Raw genomic sequence first — 15,859 nt, 5'->3', positions numbered from 1 at the left:
CTGGAATAGCTACAAAAAGCCAGCAAATAAAACAAACAAAAAGAGGTTCTTTCATTAGGATGATCAAACTATCCTTGGATCCAACAAATGAAACAATCTTTTAAATCTTTGTTGAGTAACTGCAGAAAGCTCTCAAGCATGCACTTAATTAATTCCTGAAAGGCTAAATAAAAACATGAAAGGAAGAAGTAATGCTATAGTGATGACTGGGTCCTCATCCTAAAAAAACAAAACCAAAAAAACCCAACCAAGCAAAAAAACCACACACAACAAAAGCAAAACAAACCAGAAAACATTTCAACTGACCTAATAAACTCCCATTTTATTGCTTCTCAGATAAAAACTGCATTGTCACTAGGAACCAGATTGTCAGCCCTGTGAGACTGGTGGCTGCTGTTGGAGAAATACCTCAGAGGTCCTGAACAAGAAAAAGGAGGGTTTAAAGGAAATCTGCATTCTGATTCTGATGCATTCAGTCTGCCTACAGTCACTTGAAAGCTTTTTATAGCTAAAGCTCTTAAAAGTTACATACCTCCAAATAAACTTAAAGGACAAAACTTTAATATTGAGCATTCCACCCTCTCATGCTTTGCTTTTTTAAAAAAGAAAAAAGAAAAGAAAGTGCTAAGTGAATTTAATTTTAATGCATTTAATTTTTATTTCTTCTCTCAGAAGTAGAGCAGTAACATCTTGCTTACTATAAATCCTCAGCTGGAATTTGGTTTAGTGAAAGCTGTCAGACTCAGAGCTGCCTTCCTGGCTCTTGTCTGAAAAAGCAGTAAAGAAATATTACCTGGGCAAGCATCCTCCTACCACAAGCAGGACAGAACAACCTCTCAGTGAACTTTCTGAATAAAAACAAAGAAGTTTACACTGAGGGCTTATCAGTTGCTATAAATATGGCTCACACATCCACACAAACCCCAGTTAAAGAGCAGAATCAGAGGTACTCTCACCCTACAGAGGCCAAACTCATATTCTGTAATGCTCCCTCTAAACACACTGTCAGTATCTGCACTATTAATAAGAGACAAGAAAAATTTCCTGGCCCAAGGACTAAATGTCACCACAGTGCTGGTTTGCTGCAAGTTAAACTCCTGACTTGCAGAAAAGGAGATGAGTGGACTCCTGAACCACCCAAGAATGCTTTAGGAAAGCAGTAGCCAACCAAAGCCAAAATTTTAGCAACAATTTATCAGCAAGCACATGCCAAAGGCCTGGGCTTGTTTGGCTGACTAGGAAGCAACACAAGGAGATAAATCACACTCCTTGGCTAAAGGATAAAATACTTTTGCATAGATTAAAAATAGGATCTGTAACTAATGGATTTATCTTTTCTTTTCAGAGCCATTAATCACTGCTAATGTGAGTTGTGCAGGACAGTGTGACTGAAGATTAGTAGAGAAGGGACTGCATGTACCCTAGATACAGGCTTGTCACTCAGCACTTCCAAAACAATGGAGGATTCTCATTCTACAAGTTCCTCAGAATTCCAAAATAACTGAAAAATTCTCACCTGGACTTTACATAGGAGCTGGTACCAAGTTACACAAAAAAGGAAAAGGGGTAGTGTGTTGTTTCCTGCAGCTTGCTTTGGTTTCAAAATTCCTCAGTGAATTTCAGAGTCATATTTGGTTTTGCAAAGAAAGAAAAAAAAACTCTGATTGCCTCAGAATTCCAACCTCAAAAGTCAACAAATGAAAATGTCTAAAAAAAAAAAAAAGATTTTGAGAGAGAGAAAAGCATGACAACTCCTACAGCCTCCAGTAGAGCTTTTATTTCATTCCTTACACTCTGCACATCATGGGAAAGCTGCTACTCTCACTGAATTACCTCTCAGAACAACAAAAAACTTGTATCTAAAACCTAGATCTGATTTTTTTTTCTTTCAAAGTATAACAAGTCACAGCTTCTGTGCTTTCCTGTGAAATGGAAACACCCAAGTACTAAACTCTCTACCTGCATACAAAACTGAGCACACTTTTTTCAAGGACACCTGACATTTGTTGCCATTTCTTCAGATGCACACAGAGGGCCTTTAATTCCTGCAAGCAGCTCATCACAGCTGAGGAGCAGGCAAGCTGAAGCATTCACCAAGAACACTCACCATTTCTAAAAAGCTTCATGCAGCTCTTCCAGTTTTTTTAGTTGAGGAGAAATAAAGGAATAGAACTTAACCAGTGCAATATAACATTTCAACTCTACACATGAAACTAAAGAGTATCACAGCTGTTAGACCTTGGTACTGTTGGAGCTGGGACATGAGTGCTGTGCTCTACACACTGACTCACTTTTTGCTGCCTTGCCCTCTGTGCTTCTCCTCTGTCCAGGCTGGTTAAAACTGGCTAAAAATTGGCTGTTATTTCATAGATGGTTTCACTGCTCCAGCAGTGAGGGCAAAGACCTTGAGGAAAGCTGCTACTCCCTGTCTCCTCTTCCTGCTGTCCTCCCCATTCCCCACTCAGAGCCAAGTTAGCAGAGCTGCCAGGCATGGAGTCAGATAAAATCTAAAAAACTTGGTCCAAGACTTGATAACCACCAAGTTGGTTTGGGAACAGAGGATCCAGAATGGCAGAGGTCTCAAAACAGCTGAGGTTGGAATGGATTTTTGGAATCAAGGCCCCTGCTTGATTTATCCCAGAGGTTTCTGTCTCACCACCTCTCCTGGAGATGGGGCAGCTCTAGGATCCTCTGAAAAACCTTTTCCTGAGGATTTTTCACAGCACTGTGAATAGAGCAGAAGACTCAGCAAGGATTTCTCATTACTGGAAATGTTTTGCTTTGTGTGCTGTCCAGCTAAAACAACTGCAACCATCTAATTATTCTGAGATAATTGCTGACAGAGCAGTGAAGGTCCCTCAGGCAGAGCTTGAAAGTTTTGAGAGTTGAGCCTGAAAGAGTTTTAGGGATTTTCTTAGAGACCACTGCATTATGCCAACTGTATGGAATGTTTGCAGTGAGGTTCTTTGCTGAACTACAGAATTAGAGGACATAAATTAACAATAAATTCAACAGGGCTTCAACTCCCTTCCTGTTTAGAGGTGAGAAAAGTCTATGGCTTATATCAGAATAACAGCTCTCTAAAAGGATATAAGCTTAAAAAATAATGTATATCAGAGCTACATATTTGATTCTTTACATAATTAAAGGGAATGACTTTCATTGACATATACATAAAGCCCCATCTGTCAGAAAAATCTTGATTTTCCAAAAAGCACTTGAGCTAAATTTGGAGAAAGCCTTTTATAATCAGTTATCCTAAACCTGGAGGAGCTCCCTGCCACAGAGGAGGATTGCTCCCAGATGCTTTTATAAAACATCTGTCATGACAACAGTAAATGACATCAGCACACAGTATTATTGCTTCTATACTGAGTGTATTTTCCCCTGATTCTTGTCAGGATAAATATTTCCTGTTTATTTCTTGGGGTTTTTTTTGGCAAGATAAAGATAAGAAAAAGCATTGTTTTGGTTTTTTGACTTTTGATACCTCACAGCTACAGCCATCTTAATTTATAGCACACTTGGTTAACCCCTTCTGGATGCACTGCTAATAACTCTGAAAATAGACAAAAAAAAAAAAAAAAAAAAAAAAAAGAAAAAAGAAAGCAGCAATCTATAAATTGCTTCTTGGGTTTCCTGGGAAACTAACAAGTAGAAGAGGAAAGGATATGTCAAAAACTATAACCAGTGAGAAAAATAGGTCAATTATTTACAGATTACTGGAGACTTCCTTCTAAATCCTGACTTCATATCACTGAAAGGGCAGTGTTCCTTTTCAGCAAAGAATTAGGAAACTTTGTTTCTGAGACAAAAGAATGGAGTCTGTCAGACCCCCCTGAGGCAGCTGGGTAAAAATCATGTAAAAACAATCACTGAAGAGGTGTTGGGGGTAAAAAGTACATTTCTGAGATGTTTGCTGAGTATTTGGGATGCACAGATCAATTACCATTAAGGACACTGATCATACTGAGCCAGCTCTTTGGTTTTAAACATTAGCATCCAAATAATTCATTTAATACAAAGATTTTTCTTTTTCTTTTGTTGGAGGTAATTTACAGCAGTTGTTCTTTAGAACAACTTCTCAGTAAATCTCACTGGCCTGGTTTGGGCCAGGATAAAGGTGAATTTCTGTCTGGTACTTTTGCTTTTAGCTCAGTCTCTTTAAGTAGTTGCACTTGCTGCAATTATCAGCAAGTTTCTCAGTCAGTGTGTGCTTCTAGGACTGATAACACTCGATGTTTATAGTTACTGCTAGAGATTGGTGTGCAGAGCCAAGGACACTGCTCAGCTCTGAGGAACATTTTGCCCTCCAGAAGGAATAAAGAGGTCCCACCTGAGCCCTCCTTTGGGGAGGAACAGACAAGATAGATGCCAGAATTGACCAAACAGAGTATTCCATCCCATACACCTCATACTCAGGATAAATTTGAGGCATCACTGTCGCAGTGCGAGACAGGGACCCAGTACTGCCTCACATCACCAGGGTCAAACCCCTTCCTGCTTCCCCTTCTTCCCCTCTCCCTGTTGGCTTCAGCATCCTGGGAGGATTCCATCCCTTCCTCTGCCTGTGCTCCTGATCCATCCCAGCCTGAATCTGTGTGTTCCTGCCTCCAGCTCCCAACTGCTGCTGACCCCAGGATTCCAGCCTGGACTTTCCCAGGGCTGCCCTGCAGCCTCGGGGGTGACGTGAGAGTTACTGGGGGAAAGGGGGGAGGAACCTGGGATCAATTTTCCTGTCTATTTGCATAAATTTAGTCATTTTTCCTATTTATCATTCCTGTTTCATTCAAGCTGTGTAGTTTAGTTTCCAACCCATCAGTCTCTCTCCCTTATTCTCTCTCCTTTCTTTATCAAGGACTAGAGAGAGATTAATAGAGAGAATCTGTTACTTGGTTTAATTGCTGGGCCAGTGTTAAACCCTGACACTCACAAATGTCTTTGACAAGAGGCACTCAAGCCAGACTGAATGAGAAAGTGGTGCCTTCCATAACTAACTAGAGGTTACTCTCCTGTACTGACACAAACTGAGAGCTACTTCATCTCTAGTGCTGCATTGTTTTCAGGTGATGGGTTTTTTGTTGTGTGCTTATGAAACACATTTAGTTAGAAAAATCAATATATCAAGCAAATACTTATTTTTGTTTATCTTGTCAAATTAACTTTTTGGACTCACCTGTGACTTGTAATGATGAGGGGCGGCACTTTGTTTGACCATGTCCTTGATAGCAGTGTGCAAGTTCTCTTCATTGATGTATACAGTGTTGCCATGCAAGCAGGATTTTAGATTCTTAAGGGCAGACTTGGCCTATTTAAAAGCAATTAATAAGAAAAATAAATAAAAATTTAAAATTAAAATAAAAAATAATAATTAAAATTATTTTAAAAAATAAATTTTAAATTAAATTTTTAAAATATTTTTTAATTTTAAAAATATTTTTAAATATTTTTAATTTTTTAATTTTAAATTTAATTGAAAAAATAAAATAAAATAAAAGCAATTAACAAGAAAAATAAACCAAAGCACAACAATAGTGTATTCCTTCAGTACTACCCATGTCTCACACATTCACTTGTTGCCTTTTTTTTTTTTTTTTATTCACCCCTTAGTCCTGCTCAGTGACACAGAATGGATCCACCCCTACCACAGGACAGGATAAACCATCCTCAAGCACTTTGGTCCCTGCCAACGAAGTCAAGGCTGGTTCCTGCCACACATTGCTACCCAAAACCAGGTGTGACAAAAACTTGTCCCCAAGAGCATTCAAAGTATAACATGCCTGCCTTAAAATCCTTCCCTATGCTCTCTGAATATCCATTTCAGCCCATTACAGTAAAACCTCCTCTACTTAATCTGCTCTTCAAGAGAAAATCAAGTTGCTGCTGCCTGTTGCAGATGTCCCATTTCTCCAACTTCAGCCATTTGCAAACTGTGACACAGCAGAAGTCAGAGCACAAATGAAAGGTTTCATTTCCACAGACACAAAGCTTTCCTTGGGGGAAGGAAGGAATGGAGGAAGGGTTGTGTTGATGATGAAGATAAATCAAGATGAAGTGTGCAACAGCTCTATTAAGATAAATTCTTAAATGTTAAAGATTCTGCTCTTCTCCAGTAAAAAGATGATGTCAGAATCCACATCCAGCTGTGGCTGACCTACTTGTGTTGTTCAGCCTGGAGAAGAGGAGGCTCCCAGGTGAGCTCAGAGCAACCTTCCAATATCTGAAGGGGCTCCAAGAAAGCTGGGGGAGGGCTTTGGACACAGGGGGGTAGGGAGAGGACAAGGGAAATGGGTTAAAACTTGGAGAGGGGAGATTGAGGTTGGACATCAGGAAGAAATTCTTTGCTGTGAAGGTGGTGAGACCCAGACCCAGGTTGCCAAGGAATTTGTGGCTGCCCCATCCTTGGAAGTGCCTCAGCCCAGGTTGGATGGGGCTTGGAGCAGCCTGGGCTGGTGGGAGGTGTCCCTGACCATGCAGGGGGTTGGAATGAGATGATCTTTAAGGTCCCTTCCAACCCAAACCATTCCATGATTCTACTCTGACCTGCTGCTGAGTGGCAGAACTAAGGATTTACCTGAGGTCCAACCTGAATTCAGCTACAACTTGTTCAACCCACAGTCAAGCCTCTGCTCTTCTCTTTTCCAAGGACTGGAACCAGGCTAAGGGATCTATAAGATGACCCACTTCTGATACCACTTTTGTTGGGTTTCCCATAGCATTCCCATTACCATGCAGCAGAGAAACATGCTCAGACCACCAGGAAAACCTGCAGCCAGGAATGGGCTGCAGAACAGTTTAGTAAAAGGTCCATGTGGACGTGTCAATACTTCTGAGAAGTGCTGAGCTTGCTGCTCTTGCTCCAGATGGTCTTCAGAGCATGCAAAAAAATCCCATGCACAAAGTGCAGGGGGAGAGAGGCAGCAATACAACCCTTGACATTACAGGAAGCTCCAAGGCCCCAAAGATGGGATTTGGCTCCTTGGATTTAAGCTAAAAGAGGGGGTTCTGCCATGCCATGACCTCGGTGCACACCACTGCTCCTAGGTGCTAATTTTACAGCAGTTTCCTTCCAGAAAGGATGAGTAGGAACATCTTTCTACCACCATATGTTTTGTTCAGTCAGTGCATGTCTAAACTGCCAACCTTTATTTATCTTTAACTATCTGACATTTACTAGCTGGTTTTAATGAACCCACTGATAATTTGGCTCATCCCAACCTCTGTGACCAATGAAACTCTCCACAACTTTAAGAGTGGGGTTCCCAAATCATTAGTTGATGAGCAAAACCCCCAAAATAGCAAATAGGAAATGACTTGAAATGATGGGAAGTATTCAAAGCACTGCAGGTGCTGCACTGGGCTTCACAACTTATACGAGAGCACAACCAAAGCTTCACAACTTATATGAGAGCACAACCAAAGCTTCACATTTACACAGCTGCTAAAAAAAAATAAAAATAAGAGTGCTACCTCTGAGCTCCAGCCAACACTCCTTCCCTCTTCAATGGCAACTTTCTGTGGCTGTTACTCAGCTTTTAGGGGTTGTAATAAACACATGCTGATTGCACTGCTGGTAAATAATTAATTCCTAGAAAGATCTTCTGGGAAATCTTCAGGATATGAGGGTGCTCCACTAGAGCTTTGGTAGGAGGCAATGGTTTTGCTCAAGAAGAATTGCCAGCTTGCACTGCACTCGATTGATAAAGAAAATTTAAAAAAATTAAAAAACAGTTCTCATTGAGTAGTAAATTTGGGCATTTGTAAATACTTCTAAGGGCTTTTTTCTTCCAATTTTATTCAGAACAGAACCCAAAGAAAAAAAAAATGCAAAACCAAATGAGAGCCCAGCAGGAGAAGGAAGCAAGTTGTTGCATCAGCAGGGAAGACTGATGCTTGGCTTCCTCCACATTCCTGCCCTATCCCAAGCTCATCCTGCCAGCAGGAGTTTCCCTACCATGTCCTCTCCATCTCCTCAGTCCTGTCCTTACAGCTAAGAGCCCCCTGTAGGGGAATGGATGAGCAAGCCCCACCAAATGCCCCAAATCATACACAAGTCTCTATCCCTGCAGTGACACTCACCCAGATCTCTCCTCTGGGAAGCTGTCAGGTTCCACAGCATTTACAGAAATATCACCACAGAAATATCCATCCCCCTTCCCTCCCAGTTTCAGTCAATTCCAGATAGTCCAAAGCTTACCACAGGAATAAGAGACACCTCAACAAGGTCACTATTCAGTATCCAAAAATAAAAAAAAACCCAAACAAATCCAAAAACCAGCACACTCCCCCTGGTCTTTCTTATGAGTGTAATATTCACTCTTCTTCCCATCTATGAACACTTTTAAAAGTTGTCACAAGAAAATTTAAATCAATCTTGCAGCTGGTGAGCCCTCTCAGCATGTGTATAGTCACCAGACTGATCCTCCTGCCCTCCAGCCTCATGTAACCTGTCCCTTGGTGAAGACAGGGATAATGTTTTCCATATGGATACATATGGACACACACACACACACACCACAATCAAACAGAAGCTACAGTAGACATAACACTTCACTTTGAATTATTCCTCACTGAAAAATGTGATTTTTGCCAAGCTGAATGCCTGCTTTTTAGAGTAATATGAATAGTGTCTTCAGGTGGATTTATATTGCCATTCCAGAGCACTGCACCATGCATCTGTACACACACTGATGCCATCATGGAAAAACCAGAGGTTTTGCAGTTCTGCATGCTATGGTACATCTAATCCCCCAGGAAAAACATTGTTGATTTCAAACATTACCTTAATATTTTAGGGAGATCATGAGGAAAGCCTAAGCATTTCTACCTACACTGCCTGAGGGTTTAAAAGCTCCAGAATTTAGTTATATGGGCAAACTGCTGTCAAAACTGTTCTCTTTTTGACATGTCAGCTTTGAAGTTCTTTTCTGTTTAGCCCTCTCTCCTTTACGAAGCTACACCACAGAAAGTTTGTGGCCAAAGAAATCCCAATCTGCTCCTCAGGTCCCCCTTTATGAAGGATTATCCTTGCTCCTGTACACCAATAGCTCTGTGAGGTACTTTTCACTCAGTCAAAAATAAAACCCAATCACACAGAACATTTCTGCAATATTTATATTCAAACTTAAAATGCAAATGATGAGAGACCAAGCACAGTCAGCACTTGGGAAACTTGGGATACAGATTAATCCATCAGGAACTGTGGCTGTGATGTGTAATTTTTATAACTTCAGCCATCCTACAGTTAGTATCTCTGATATCCAACTTTTCCACTAACTGCAATTTAAAAATTGGGAAAAATAAGGAATAATTTGCCAGGAGGTAGCTTAGAAACAAAGCCCTGTGTTGAAATTAATTTAAAAAAAAAGTTAGTGACACTGTTTTGACTTTGATGTTTCAGAGGATGTTTTTTCTCCATAAAAGCCATAAAACCCTAATTCCCCATTGAAAAAGTAAAAACACCCTTCATGAAACATTGATGTGAAACGTTGATAGGAAGCTGCCAGTTTTAAAAACAGCAAACACAAATCAGCTGCCACTTGTTATTACCCAGAAATTCAAATTTAGGACTCCTAAGGGGAAGTTTTACAAAGGTGGCACCAAGGAGCTACTTTAATACATCACTAAGCAGTCCACAAAGCTCAAAACATCAGCTCAGCAAATTCATGCTGAAGAATTTGAGTAATGTAATTCAAGAGCACTGCAGGCTCCATGGAAATATGAGTGAACTTAATACCAGGTACCTCTCTGTGGTCACCTTCACTTATCATTCTTATCATGTGTCACACTCCATTATCTCCTGGTAGACCAGGGCACAGAGTTTGGAACTGAACTTCTACTCATTTTAAAGCCAACCAATGCAAAGGCAGTTTAAGTGCATGATGTAGACTCTGTTCACTCAAATACACACTGCTGTAAAACAGGATTATTGGCATTAATTACAGTATAAACCTTTTTGTTGAAGAATATAAAATTCTGACTAAAGTTATATTTTTTACAGATCAGTTTGAAGGATAAAATAGGCAGCACAATTTGAATGCCACTAAATCAAAATATTTTTTAAAAAATATGAATTACTGAATGTGTAAAAACTCTTTGAAGTTACAGCCAGTCACATGGCCAAATAAATAGGCTTTAAAATCAGCTGCACAAGGATGTCTATACATTATACACCATTCTTTAGAGACTGACATAATAATTTCATTAGACTATCAAGATGAGATATAAAGCTACTTTTCCCACCTGACCAGTTGCTCACTTTGTGAAACCAAAGCACTTAGCAGACATTTTTAAGGCTGCAGACTTGAGCAAACACTGCCACGATGCCTTTTAACAAATCTGCATGGTTTCCAAAGAGAAATGAAAGGTGATCTATTACCTGCTTGAGGAGCTATTACATTTCTCAACAGCAAGTATTCCCAGGTTTCCCACCCACTGCACAAGCTCTCCTCATGGTCCCTATCAGAACTCTGGTGGTCAACATGAAGAGAGATTCACTTTTGGAGAATTATATTTTGGTCAGGTGCTCACTTTAACGGTGGGTAAATCATAGAATCATAGAATTGGCTGGGTTGGAAGGGACCTCAGAGATCATCAAGTCCAACCCTTGATCCACTACCGCTGCAGTTCCCAGCCCATGGCACTCAGTGCCACATCCAGGCTCTTTTGAAATATCTCCAGACACGGAGAATCCACTACTTCCCTGGGCAGCCCATTCCAATGTCTGATCACCCTCTCCATAAAGAAATTCTTTCTAATGTCCAGCCTAAATCACTACCTAAATCACAACCCTTACTTTAACCCACAGCATCACAGCAACCTAAGCAAATATTACACTGCAAAAATTGCATTCCCTAGATTATTTTTTTTTATCCCCATCTTCTTAAAGCATCGGCATTCCTCCAAACAACAAAAACCCACAGAAACCTCATCCCACTGAGGTTCAACTTCCACCGAGACAAACCTGCAGAGGTGTCAGCAGCCCTTCCCCGCCTCCATTCCTCGCCCCCGCCACTGGGGAAGCCGAGGCAGCAGAGGCACTGGGACACGCCAGCTGTACACACCACAGCACTGCAGCAGCAGCTGATCCCCGGGGTTTTCCAGTCCGTCGGACTGTTACCTCTTTTAACACCGCTGCCACGGGACACACGCTGCACACCTCTGTTACTACACGCACACAGAAACTGTTGCCAGGTTATGGAGAGCGTCTCTCCTCCGCCCTTTGAAGCTGCAGGAAAAAAAATAAATAAAAAATACCAAAACAAACCAGAAAAGCAGCAAGCAGATTTGGGGCTTTGGCAAGGAAATGGCCCCTCCAGACAAAGTCTCGGAGCTGGCGTTAAGCGGCTACCCCACACGGCAGAGGAGTCGCTGAGCTGCACCCACACTGTCAGGAACAGAGTACGAATTATTGCTTGCCCTCAAATGTCACCTCAAGTTTTTTTTTCAGCTACACACCCTTGCAATACCTCTGCAGCAACTCAAGTCCTCCCCTAGCAAGCAAAAATTTCGCCCTGCCAAAGGCCCTGCTACAGAAGTGAAAGAAAGACCAAGCTTACATTTTGGGTCTTCTTGCTTTACAACCAGTCTCAGCCATGTAATGTCTGATGTCATTGGAGTACCAGTATGTGGAAGAACTCTGGGAATTGTAGGCTTCCCTCCGTTGTGCAATCGCTGCCAGGCACCCAGGGGATGCAGGACTGCAGCCCTCAGCCCTGGGAACTGTCTCCATTGCAGGGACTGTCTGAGAAATAGAGCTGAACTGCTTTATTTAGGCAGAAAAATGCTGCTGGGGTGGGAAAGAAGTGTGGGGAAAGCTTTGAAGTGCACTTTCCACTGCTTCCCATACATAGTAATTTCTAAGTAATTATTCTTGGGTGACCATCCACCTCCAAAGCCACTAAGATAGAATTAGGAAACACAACCCAGTGAGGAAATGTTAATTTCTATAATAAAAAAGAAAATATATGTATAACATTGTATTGAACAGCACAAGGGTTTTTATGACAAGCTCACTATCTCTTGTACCTCTGGAGTACTGGTATCACCATGTGAAAAAATACTTTACAGGAATTAATGGTTTTTGTACCTGCCACTTATTCCTTCTCCCCACTGAAAGCCACCAGCTGGCTCCCCTCAGCTTGCACAGTGAACAAATCAAGCCCTCTGTTTCCTGTAGCAAGAATTCAAAATAACTTTATTTAAATGTTTTAGACCAAAATGCAGTACCTGTCTTACTTCCTCCCCACTTGAGTCAAGTATCTCAGTGACATTGTATCCCCTTTTACACATTGTTCCTTATTACTTCCCTTATTATATTCCCTTAACTCTGATGAAGAACCCTGATCTGTCCCTCACATTACCATATTTTAATGCTACAAAAAGAATGAAACAATATAATTAATTATATTATTAAACAGATTAAGAAATTCAGAGAAAATGGAGCAGAAGCATTTTTTTATCTTTTTGAAAAAAAAAACCAACCAGATATAATACAATTTAGCTGCTGGGAAATAAAGCTCAGCATCAGCCAACTGTTATTACACTCTTGAGACTACAAAAGAAAGTAATGTGCTAACATGTTCCAACTAAATTTTTTTCAAAAAAACAAAGCAAAAGCCAAACCCTCAAGTTCCCCTTCAATATACACTTAAGTCATCTGAGTTAAACCTAAAATTGTGCTGTTCACTCTGAACATTAAAACTGTCCCCAAATCCATCTTTCAGAGTATGAGAAACTCCTTTAACTGCTAGAAGTGTTACAGTGGAAAGCAGCAAACATTTGGTCTTAAGTGATTCGGTGACTTAATGCAGACCACAGAAAACCAAAACAAACTTTAAAAAGGAGTGTGGGGGAAAAAAAAAAACAAAACAAACAACTTTCTCCAAAGTTTTCTTCTGTTTCTAAGATAAGGTATCATCCCCTTGTTCTGCAAAGTCTTTCCCTCACAGCTCCCACTGTAAACTTTCCAGTGTAAGCACTCTTAAAACACTGCAGAGTTCCATGCAGCCTGTATCCTTCCCCAAATATTAAGTGTAATTGACACAGCAGTTAAGAAAAAAAATGAGGCCACCCCTCCCTAAAAACCTCAGTCCTTGTTTACGTTATTGTATTTACATTGTTAATATATATATTTAATTCCCTCCCCCTCCCCCAGTTTCTCTCCATAAGGCTGTCATGGCATTCAGAAACAGTGACTGTCCTCCTCCAGCTCCTACAACACTCTGATGTAAGCACAGTTTGGGAATTACAACATATATAAACCTGACACCAAAGATTTTATACCTACTTCCACATCTAGGTTTTTGGAACAACCTGTGCTGCTGATAGTATGGTTTGAACTCAAAGTGTTTCAAGAAAAAACAAACTACAAAACCCCAAAACATTTTAAGATTTGGGACCATGCTCTGAGGAGATATTAAAGAAGCTCAAAAAGCCCAAGGATTACCAGTGTTAAGGCTGCACATGACTAAAGTACAGGCACTAATTTTAGTGATATGAGTAGAACACAACAGTGTCAAATAAAGACCAAGAAGCAGAATTTCACACTTGTTTGGCCTGGGGAAGAGAGAGGGAAAGAGAAGAAATCCAGACACGAATCCATGAAAATAGTTCAGGCATAAATTATTTCCGCTAGCTTGAGAACAGTGTGTTACAGAAAGAAACAAGACAGACTCTTCTGAAGGGCTCAGAGTTTATGTTAAAGCAAAACACTGCACAGGCAAACAGCTGAGAAAGGTTTTGAAGCTAAAAAAATGCAGCATTTCTCATTGCTGCTATCCAGCAAAAACTGATCCCAACAATAATCTTGGGAAGCAGCAGTAGCTACTACACCCAGCTCTGCAAGTAACATGCAAAATACCCCCAGTGCCTGTGCAAAACGTGTGAACAGAGCGTGGCTTCAGCCACAGGAACAAGGGGACCAAAGCTGCCAAGTCCTCCTCCTGCCCTGAACATGTTTGTAGGAAAAGCACCACAGGCTGCGAATAACATTGTGACTCTCACCTGGGCAGCCTTCAGACATCCCCCTGAAGATTTCAAAGGCTTCAACAACACGCTAAGAGCGGGCAAAGATACTCAAAATATAAATAGAAAGCTACAAATCTTTGTAAGGAGTTTGAAAGCTTGCTAACTCCAAGTGTGAACATGCTCAGACACAACCTCCTGGCGTCAGCCTGGCCACAGACCACGCTGTGAATTCATTTGAGGAACAATACCTTTAAAATAGCAGGTTGCAGGGATTTTAATAACTCAGTGGAACATCTGTTTATACAATAAACTGAAGTATCAGCAGTCACTCTTCCCGACTCCTCACCACACCAAGACAACCTTTTTTTTTTTTTGGCTTTTTCCTATGACGGGAAATGTAGAAACCATAACAATGAACTCAAAAGATTGCTTACAGAAGGAGAAAGGAAAAAAAAAGGGGGGGGGGGGGAGGAAGGAAAGGAAGAAGGGGCAGGGGAAGAAGGGGCAAAAGGAAACCTTTTTCCTAAAACCAAACATTTCCATGTATTCCCCTCCATAGCCTCTGACAGTGACTCCTGGCTTGCCTTACTGGTATTTCAGCCTGTAGCCTTCACAGGTCTTTTCTGCTATCTCACCGTGCAGAAACATCCCTTATTTTCGGTAACTTAACACCGCTCACGGCTCTTTTAACTTCGGAGCGCACACAAACCTCTGACAGAGCGCATATGACAAGTGGAAGAGGAAGATAACCTTCTACTTTCGCAGATACGTCCTTTATTTTCACGGCCCTGCTCTACCAGCAACCACTGGGCTTCCCTTCTCTCCCAGAGAGCCCAAGAAACCCGCGGCAGCCCCGGAGGCCGCTTCCTCCTTCCCTTCCAGAGGAGCCAAGCGCCTCACAACCACCTCCCCCCGCTCACCCCCTCAGCTCCGGGGGCCGCTGTTATTCCTGGTAAACGGGGCGGCAGCTCTGACGCCTCACCTCTGCCCGCGGAGCCTCGTCAGGCCGAAGGGCCGGAGGCTGAGGGGTGCCCGCCACCATCTTATGGCTGTGAGGGGACGGGGCGGTGCGCGGGCAGCGCCGCCTCAGCCCTCACACACACCCCATACACACACCCCCCCGGGGGACCGTTGGAACCGCCCCAACGGCAGCGCTGGCGGCAGCCGAGGCGGGAAGGAGCGCGGAGTTAACGGGAGGGAGGGTGGGAGAAACCACTGAGGGGGAAAGGAGGGGGGGGACGGGATGAGAGGGGTGAGAGCGGGAAAGTGAGGCGGTGAGGGGGGAAACTGAGGCGGTGAAGGGGAACTGAGGCAGTGAGGGGGGGAAACTGAGGCGGCGAGGGGGAACTGAGGAAATGGGAAACTGGGGCAGTGAGGGGGAACTGAAGAAACGAGGGGTAACTGACGAAATGAAGGGGAACTGAGGCAGTGAGAGGGAACTGGGGCAGGGAGGGGGAACTGAGGAAATTAGGGGAAACTGAGGCAGTGAAGGGAAACTGAAGAAGCGAGGGGGAACTCAGTTGGCAAGGGGAAACTGAGGCAGCAAGAAGGAACTGGGGCAATGAGGGGGAACAGGCAATGAAGGGGGACAGAGGCAGTGAGGGGAAACTGAGGCAATGAGAGGGTACTGAGGAAGCAGGGGGGAACTGAGGCAGTGAGAGGAAAGAGGTGGCGAGGGGGAAAGAGGTAGTGAGGGGGAACTGAGGAAGGGAGGGGCGACTCAGTTGGCAATGGGGAACTGGTGCAGTGAGGGGGAACTGAGGCAGTGGAGGGAAACTGAGGCAGTGAGAGGGAACTGAGGAAGCGAGGGGGAACTGAGGCACTGAGAGGAAACTGAGGCAGTGAGAGGAAAGAGGCGGCAAGGGGGGACAGAGGTAGTGAAGGGAAACAG

The 15,859-nt window shown here is 42.5% G+C and overlaps 1 protein-coding gene across 5 annotated transcripts in view; it reads right to left on the bottom strand.

The window, feature by feature from the left end:
* Window positions 1-15,035, bottom strand: part of LOC103529030 (meiosis-specific coiled-coil domain-containing protein MEIOC) — a 28,292-nt gene extending 13,257 nt beyond the window's left edge. Inside the window, exons 1-3 of one of the 5 annotated variants that reach the window (XM_030445308.1) lie at window positions 14,951-15,035; window positions 5,177-5,308; window positions 307-418 (exon numbers count right to left, since the gene is read on the bottom strand). The gene's annotated coding sequence lies outside the window, so the exon portion shown is untranslated. Of the gene's footprint in view, window positions 1-306; window positions 419-5,176; window positions 5,309-11,063; window positions 11,098-14,888 lie in introns of those variants that run through there. The other 4 variants (XM_030445306.1, XM_030445307.1, XM_030445309.1 and 1 more) reach the window with 4 other exon arrangements.
* Between the last annotated feature and the right edge of the window lie 824 nt (window positions 15,036-15,859).

This window comes from Calypte anna, chromosome 2 (assembly GCF_003957555.1).
Source record: "Calypte anna isolate BGI_N300 chromosome 2, bCalAnn1_v1.p, whole genome shotgun sequence".
NCBI classification, from domain to species: domain Eukaryota; kingdom Metazoa; phylum Chordata; class Aves; order Apodiformes; family Trochilidae; genus Calypte; species Calypte anna.
The sequence above is the reverse complement of the archived record's forward strand: the minus strand, read 5'-3'. Positions and strand labels throughout refer to the sequence as shown.